Below are 9,286 nucleotides of genomic sequence, written 5' to 3' on the forward strand. Positions count from 1 at the left end.
TCTCTAGGACCAAAAAAATTAAGAAAGCTCCTTGTATTATTTCTATAAATGATGTGAATAAGGGAGTGATCAATCTGGGTATATGATCCTTATCAATAAGACCAAAATTACAAAGGCATAAGAACTTGCAAGCATCCAAGCTTTATTGTCATGATGGTAACCTTGCTAATAAACCATCTTACACACAACAATAATACTTGTGAGCTCTATTAATATGAAGACAAACCACATATACCAAGGGAGGACACTTATAAGCAACTGAATTAGTGTCAGGAGCATTGCAATTACTCTATTAAGCAATGACTCATGTTAAAGAGGAACATATAAGGAAGAGGCTAAGTCTCACAAAGCAGTGACTCATGTTAAAGAGGAACATATAAGGAAGAGGCTAAGTCTCACAGACATATAATTTCATCCCATATAGTCGATGCCCTATCCCATGGAAAATCAAATCTATCAAGCAAAGAGCAAACAATTTCCTCAATACATCAATGTTCGCATAAATGATGAATTATCTAAAGTGACGTGGCTAAGATTAGAAAATAAGAAATATGAGAAGGTAACAAGTAATACCAAGTCTTCCACAATAGTGATTAAGGAATAACTTAAATCATTGAGAATTCAAGATCCTTATCAATATTACAACTTAATAGAGACTACCTCAGCAAAGGTAATCCACCTGGAGGCTACATTCAACAAGTCTATCACAAGTATTATATCCAGAGTACCGTTGGTATAACAATTCACCAAGTTGAGAAAGAATTATAGATGGACTATCGTGGAAATCATCGTTGGACCATGAAGTTATCGACATCTCTTACAATATGGACAATGACTAGATATTGAGATGGCACAATAACTATTTGCCAAGGCAGGGGTTTGGTCAAATATAATCAGCGATTATCATGTGCTATAAGAAGACACAACGAATTCAATATAAAAATGGCTAATGAGGAGCACATATTGATGGATACGTAGACTACGTGGTCTCCATAAACGAACAACACCTTGGATTACTCCAATCTGGATTGTCTTAACAATGGAAGGAATTATATGTAATAAGTTCCAGATGCAACCACAAATATCTGTCAGAGTTAGTGACTATCTGATGATTGATTAAAATATTAATTAAGGAGATTGCTATCAACATTACTCAAAGTCAATTACAACTCAATAAGAAGAGAATTACTAATATCAATTAAAGATATTGATTTAGTAAGAAGGCTTAAGCAATTAGCATTATAATGAAAAGGTCCGATCGACATACAACAATCAGCATTTGTTATTAATGTAATTAATAATCATGGAGAAGTGTGATAATGGAGGGTAGTATCTCATTGTTACCAAAGGATGCTAACATTTCGGTTTTGGGAATATATAAAACCAATCAAATTAGTCAATTTCCAGGAGGGATGGTGTTTATATATGGTTCCTTATTCCAGTTTAGAAGAACTCAAGGAGACCGGGTCATAGGCCCAATAACGGGTGCATGAAACCAAGGTTTCTTCACAACAGATACAACATTTGATATCGACATTATCACTGGGAAAGATTCATTACATAAGTCACATCATTACAACAGGGAGATCTTAGATATATGTTCTTATTTCACAGGAAAGCACTCAGTAAGAGCAGCAGATTAGATCAAAATTGTTATTAAGTTATAGGCAGTAACATCTTGATCCTTGATTTGGATCTCTTTTAATAGAGCTGAAGTTTATGATACAGATGAACTACTCTCAAGTATATAAATTGGGAAATTTATAAAGATAGGTTCTTTCTTCCAGAAACTATTCTTAGCATTATAAGTTAAATATCATAATGAAATGTCTTCAGGTTGGGTAAATTTTGTATTACAGTTTTCACTTTAAGTTGAAATTGTTGTTCCAAGATTAAATTAAGGAAATTCTCAAAAGGGGACATTACAAGGCTTCAACAATATTGTAGAAAAAATTGATAGATTCTTTTGGATGGGGGACTTCTCCTCCTTTCTTTTCTCTCTGGAGTGCAAATTTTTACTGTGCTCAGGGTCAGACCACTATCCACTCTCGTTAAATTTTCAAGGAGCTTCCAGTTTGGCAAAACCACCTTTTAGATTTTAGAATATGTGGTGAAGGATCCAAATTTCCTACCTCTTATAGATATATAATTTCATCCCATATAAGCTCTATTCATATGAGTTTCATGCAAGTTTCAAACAAAATCTACTCAACTCAATCACATATATACCACTATAAACTTTTAAAAAGAAATATATACAACTTAATGATGTTTTATTATACTCTTCACACAAAAGCCATGTAATCATAATGCACAAGAGTGAATGTCACAATTGTCAATGAATGAATAAGCATACTCATCATTGTGAATCTACATCTACACATTATAGATGCATAACTTTATTGTGTATTAAAGTTAATGACGAGATTCATACAATTGTCATGCACAAGAGTTACCCTCACTTGACCATGATGTATGAATAAGAACACTAGATAGTCCATAAGAGTTTAATTTTATTTTTAAAGCAAAAATCATATATCATTAGAACCTTCAAATAAACATATATAATTAACCTAATGACACATATATTATAATGCCCATCATAGAAATTTATAAAAGAATCATGCACAAGAGTCAATCTTGTCAACCATGATGCATGGACAAACACACTAAGCACACCATAAAAGTTTGATACAACCTTCAAACAAAACCCATTCAACTCAATGGCATGTGCTTTAAAACATTCAAACAAATCCATACAAATAAATTAGATGCAACATTAAAACCTTTATACAAAAAGCTATACAATAATCATATAGAAGAGTAAATATCATGCAACCATGATGAATAAACAAGTGCGTTAAGAAAACATGGTAGAAATTAGATACAACCTTTAAAAAGCACATTAAACAAGCCATAAAAGTTTGACGCAACCATCAAACAAAACCCATTTAACTCAATGACATGTGCTATTAAAACATTCAAACAAACCCATACAAATAAATTAGATGCATCATTAAAACCTTCATACAAAAGCTATACAATCATCATGTAGAAGAGTAAATTTCATGCAACCATGATGAATAAACAAGTGCAATAAGAACACATGGTAGGAATTAGATATAACCTTTAAACAAAACCCATACAACTCAATGATATACACAACATCCAGACTAAAAATGAAACCCATACAATTTAGAACATTAGAACATAAATGCAATTAGTCATTATTCATGATTAAGCACACTAAACATACAATTAAGCACACTAAACATACAATTTAGCACACTAGAACATAAATGTCATTAATCATGATTGATGATGCATACAAATTAATGTTATTCAACCATTACAAATGCATCATAAATTAAATAATTAGATAATTTAAAAAATATTCAAAAATCATAAAAATAAAACTTGAAATATTTCTATTAAATGTTTGTGAAAGTAGATATTGTTCTAAAATTTCAGGGATCATACCTATAAAAGATATATTTACAATTGTTTAATTAGGAATAAATATTTAATTAGCAAAATGATTTAATTAAATTAAATTTTAAAAAAAAAAAAAAACATAAAAAGAACAATAAATACCTCTTTAAGGATGTAGGAGTTTTTGGACATCTTTTAAATTAGCACTCCTTGGTATTTGTTTTTGTATTATTTCTTCCTATCCAAATGAACACTGCACATTTCACATTTCACACCTAATATTAATAAACCTTTAAATATCAAAATCGTGAGACAATGCATACAATTACCATCCAAAAATATTTGTTTCACTTGCCATTTATATTCTTTTAATAGACTCTAAAGCTTATGAGATAAATAAGCATATATCTAAAAAATAAATCAGGAATAAAATCTATTCATGAATAACTCATTTTTAATTATAACAAAAACCTAAATAAAATAATGTGTAACTTGAATTTCTATAGTTAAAGTAGATTACAAATATAATATATTTAGAATAGAGGAAGAATCAATCATAATGTTAGGGAATAATCATAAAACTTATGAGATAAATAAGCATATATCTCAAAAAAAATTCAAAAATAAAATTAATACATAATAACTCATTTTTAATTATAAAAAACCTAAATAAAACAATTTGTAATTTGAATTTCTAAAAGAAATAAAATATTAATAAATTTTTTAAATTGTTCAAGGGGTGGTTAAAACACTGGGTTCTCATTGTGGAGACCCAAGTTCAATTCCCAATAGTTCAATTCCCAATAGGGACATCTGAAGTGGAATTATCCCCACTACCATAGCTCCAATGGGGATAATTATGAAATTAAAAAATATCTAAATAATTGTGATTATAGTTTGGTACCAACAAACACAAATAATTACACTCAAATGATTGGTGGGAATTCATATGCAACCAATAGTTCAATTCCCAATAGGGACATCTGAAGTGGAATTATCCCCACTACCATAGCTCCAATGGGGATAATTATGAAATTAAAAAATATCTAAATAATTGTGATTATAGTTTGGTACCAACAAACACAAATAATTACACTCAAATGATTGGTGGGAATTCATATGCAACCAATAGTTCAATTCCCAATAGGGACATCTGAAGTGGAATTATCCCCACTACCATAGCTCCAATGGGGATAATTATGAAATTAAAAAATATCTAAATAATTGTGATTATAGTTTGGTACCAACAAACACAAATAATTACACTCAAATGATTGGTGGGAATTCATATGCAACCAATAGTTCAATTCCCAATAGGGACATCTGAAGTGGAATTATCCCCACTACCATAGCTCCAATGGGGATAATTATGAAATTAAAAAATATCTAAATAATTGTGATTATAGTTTGGTACCAACAAACACAAATAATTACACTCAAATGATTGGTGGGAATTCATATGCAACCAATAGTTCAATTCCCAATAGGGACATCTGAAGTGGAATTATCCCCACTACCATAGCTCCAATGGAGATAATTATGAAATTAAAAAATATCTAAATAATTGTGATTATAGTTTGGTACCAACAAACACAAATAATTACACTCAAATGATTGGTGGGAATTCATATGCAACCCTTTGGATTTCAGAACCAACAATGAATGCCAAGACAGGTTTATCAATTCTGACTTGTTAAGTATGTTATATTGAAATTACTTTTTTAAGGACCACTTTTATTAATTAATATCTGCAAAATAAATGGTTACATTGCAAAGCATTTCCTTTTATGATATACAAACATGTCATTAAGTTGTTAGCTTCTTGGAAAGTTTAGAAACTGGCAACCTATGACAATTTGTTGTTGTCATTGTTAATTTAATGAGAGGGGATAGGAACAAGATTAACATCTCAAGTGGATTTTGGAATGAAGCCTTGTATTTATGAAATATTTTTAATTCTTTGAAACTATTATAATAAATTAAGTTCATTTTTTATAACAAATCAAATAATAAGATTACGTTTTTTTAATAAATTGTGTAATTTATTTGTGTCAATATTTTAGATTATATCAAAAGATCTACCATCAAGATAAAGATGAAACTAGATTGGATTGTAGATTAGTCTCCCTAAATACAATCTAATTTACTTTTCTTCCTCATCCTAATGATGGAATGTGATTGAAAATATTGATACAAAAAGATTACATAATTTACTACAAATACATGTTTTTATCACCATATAATAAAAAACATCATCTAAAACCAAATAATTTTAATCAAATTAACAAAATAAAAACTTCAAATAATACTCACCGAACTAACATCACAGCTCCTCAAAGTTGATCCAATTTGAATTGATAAGTCATATGCTTCCCTGATATGTCAGCCACACATATTTTCCTACCTAGGCAAGGGAAATAATTTAAAACCATGCACATGTAGACAATCATAGTTCACTAATGAAGAAATAAAGTAAATTCAAAAAGAACAAATGGAAAACAGACCCAGATATACCAACACAATGGATCGGCAGAAGAAAATGTGCATTGCTGAAACTGAATTGAGCATTCAAAGCTGAAATGTGTTTTCTTAGTTCTATTCAGAATGAAACAGATGGATACAGTCTAATATATTCTCATTGCTTGGCAGGAATTTTAGATCTTGGATTCTGTTCCAGATAACTACTATCCAGCTGTTGGAAAGGGAACCAATCTATATATATGTTAATAAAAAAAATTAATAAATTAATAAATTCAGTCAAAGATGCATTTTGATCCTGCAAGAATAATTCACAAATAAAATCCTACTTTCATATGCAAAATATTATAGCCCATTTACCTTGCACTGTCAGAGGTGTCCAATACTCAGAATTAGTGTCCTGTAGCAAATTGGGTTCTGCAAGCAATGTCTAAAAGCAACCGATTTTCCCAGATTTTAGAGTTCAGAGCCCACAATGAATAAATCATGAAATAAGGTTTCTGGGCTGTGCAGGGCTGCAAGAAAGTGAAGGCATCATCGGATACCCAGTACCAATGATCTTAATCATAATCTTTCCTTTCAGGCTGGAAAAGCTCTGTATTACTCTCCCATCAGGATGTTGGATCCTGACACAGACACTTCTGCTTCATTTCATTTCACACAACATTCTCCTTCCAAATAGATTCCAACTCTGGATCTTCTAGTGGCTTAGCTTTCGTAATCGTACCTGATGAAAGCACCGTGGGAAGACCTGGAGGCTGGCTGGGGATGCTCAACGATGCCTGCGATGAGAAATATAAGGTTGATGCAACAAGAAACCAACCTCAGCACAAACTAAGAACTCAAAGAACTCAACATACATGGACAGAACAGAGACTCTCTATTCTTATACAAAACTTAAATTCACACGAAACAATTTTATTCAAACAAAATTCTAAGTCGATACATCATATTAACCATTCAAAAATAATGCTATTTGCATGGGCCTCTGCTTTCTCCCACAAATTATAACCTGCAACTTTTCCTCACACCATACAGCTACACATATATTTCTACAGCTTTCTTTCTAGATGCTGGATTGGCACCCCATCCATAATACCCCCAAATCCTTATCGGTCAATACTCCTTATTACTACCTCTCTCCACCCCATCATTTGCGCAATCCCCCATTATGTGTCAATGCCTCTGTTTTTATTTGTTTCTCTGCACAGCCTTTCCCACGGCCTTTCCCCACGATTCTCCCCATGATCTATCTCTCCTCATGGTGCATTAAAATTTTGTCCCTTAAGCTGCCCCTGCCGTATCAATGCCTTACTTTAGGAAGAGTGTTGGTAACGGTTGTGGAATTTGGTATTATACCTGCCAAGTGTCCAAAGCATCCTTTACAAATACTTATTGAGTATTTCCATATTCCATTGAGTCATTCTATCAACAGTTACATGCCAGGTCTATACTCCCACATTTTGACAGTGAAATTTAAATATCATATCTGCCGAAAATTCCCACTCTGCCCTGCATTGATGGATGTGCAGATTGTGTTATTTTAAAAGCTCCCCATTTTGGCAGATTCTGGCAAGATGCTCCTCCATCAAAGGTTCTTGAAGTAGAATTCGACACCTTAAAAAATGAAGAATTCGGTGATCCCAATGACAATCATATTGGCATAAATTTGGGAAGCATAGTGTTAAATGTGACTATAGATGATGGTGTTGCAGTAATTTTCTTCAGAGATGGATTCAATGTCAGAGCTTGGATTGAATATGACGGAATTAATCAAAGGATTGAGCTAAGCCTTGCTAGAGATGATGGATCCCCAATGCCCAACAAGCCACTTTATTCAGCTGGACTTGATATTTCCAACTATTTGAATGAATATATGTTTGTGGGGTTCTCTGCATTTACAGGACATGCAGCACAAATTCATAAAATCCTTTCACGGAAATTTTCTGCTATCAGTTCTGCGTTTCTGAGACTGCCTAATGAGACGACATGTGCGAGGCATTTTTTGTGTTTCTTACAGTGGTTGGAGTGTTTCTGATGGTTTTGGTCTACTTTCTTGCAACAGGAATGCCAAGGACCAGACCATATCCATGGCAACAAAATTAAGTATACAAAACAAAAATACAGCACGTCCTACAAAAATTGAAATACAGGAAATTAAAAGCAATGAAGGTGAAACGCAAATAGATTCAGTGGATAACAAAACATAAATCGGAATGCAAAAATTTGAAGACCATGAAGCTGAAACACTAAATATTTCAACAGACATCAGTCTGAAACCTGAGGGATTATGAAGGCACCAAAGGACAGAATGCCATAAATATCAAATCACAGGAGCAAGCTGAACCCTGGTGAATTCCATGAACCTAGACATGAAAAACACTGTGAATTACATGGACGATGAAATAAACATCACAGGCAATCTAGAATCCGCTACAAACTCTAGAGAAAGTAAAATTTGAGGCAGAATTTGCGAGCGTACAAACCAATAACATAGAAATATTGGCGAAATCTGAAGAGGCAGAATTAGAGAAAAATTCAGAAAGCACAAAAGCAAATGCCTTCCAAAGTTCTTCACAGACAGATAAAAAGGAAGCATAGTCCCTGGCAATATAAAACCTGAATAATTCAACAGACATAGAGATAGAGAGCGACATTAATGCTGAGAAACCTAGAAAATAGGTGGAAGAATGGGAAAGAAAGTCAGAGGAAGAAGGACAAAGAAATTCAGAGGAACAATAAGGCCTCGTTCAATAATTCCGGATGGGCATGCTCTGTAATCATGGATGGGCATCCACAAATTGGGTTTACTAAGAATTCCATGGAGATTCTTAAGCAAGAAGAATTGACAGGGTATGGAAACCTATTAGAAAATAAAAGCAATTTTTCTCTACATGTTCCAAATTAATCCTGCAAGCAAGCATTTCAGAACAATCCAAAGCGAAGTTGAACACATACCAGAGCTTTGAATGTTGTAAGAAGAGTCTTATCAACGCTTGGAATTCCCGATTATGCAGTCCCTTGTAAAGATAATCTGTATTCTCACCCAACATAAACTAAAAGAAAAAAGATCACATAACGATGCAGAAAAAACTAAAATTAAAATGATGAAAAAACAGAGCACAAACAGAGAAAGAAAATGACAAAATGAGAAGGAGAAATCAAATTTAAGTATAATTTGAGTGCCGTTGGGTTAGGAGCAGGGTACCTAACGGCTATTCTTTTTTTCCCTTTGCTTTTTAAAATGAACGGTTGTGGTTCATACAAATGGATAATTTCGAAAATATTCATTGAAACACAAACAGTAATGTATGGACAGATACGTAAGTTTTATCTGGTGTTTTAGATGTGAAGATGTAGTTTATTTTAAATTATT

At 32.5% G+C, this 9,286-nt stretch overlaps 1 long non-coding RNA gene across 3 annotated transcripts; it reads right to left on the minus strand.

Annotated features, from left to right (window-relative positions):
- Window positions 1-3,600: 3,600 nt before the first annotated feature.
- Window positions 3,601-9,021, minus strand: LOC131053382 (uncharacterized). 3 transcript variants are annotated; one of them, XR_009359325.1, is made up of 6 exons: window positions 8,869-9,021; window positions 8,191-8,276; window positions 6,271-8,043; window positions 5,947-6,124; window positions 5,746-5,836; window positions 3,601-3,685 (listed from the first exon to the last, which is right to left on the minus strand). It is a non-coding gene; the product is annotated as an uncharacterized LOC131053382 (long non-coding RNA). The 3 variants fall into 3 exon arrangements; XR_009359326.1 differs by having other exon boundaries at window positions 5,947-6,144; XR_009359324.1 differs by having other exon boundaries at window positions 5,947-8,043.
- Window positions 9,022-9,286: the final 265 nt, after the last annotated feature.

The sequence above is a fragment of the Cryptomeria japonica genome, chromosome 11 (assembly GCF_030272615.1).
Source record: "Cryptomeria japonica chromosome 11, Sugi_1.0, whole genome shotgun sequence".
Classification (NCBI taxonomy): Eukaryota; Viridiplantae; Streptophyta; class Pinopsida; order Cupressales; family Cupressaceae; genus Cryptomeria; species Cryptomeria japonica.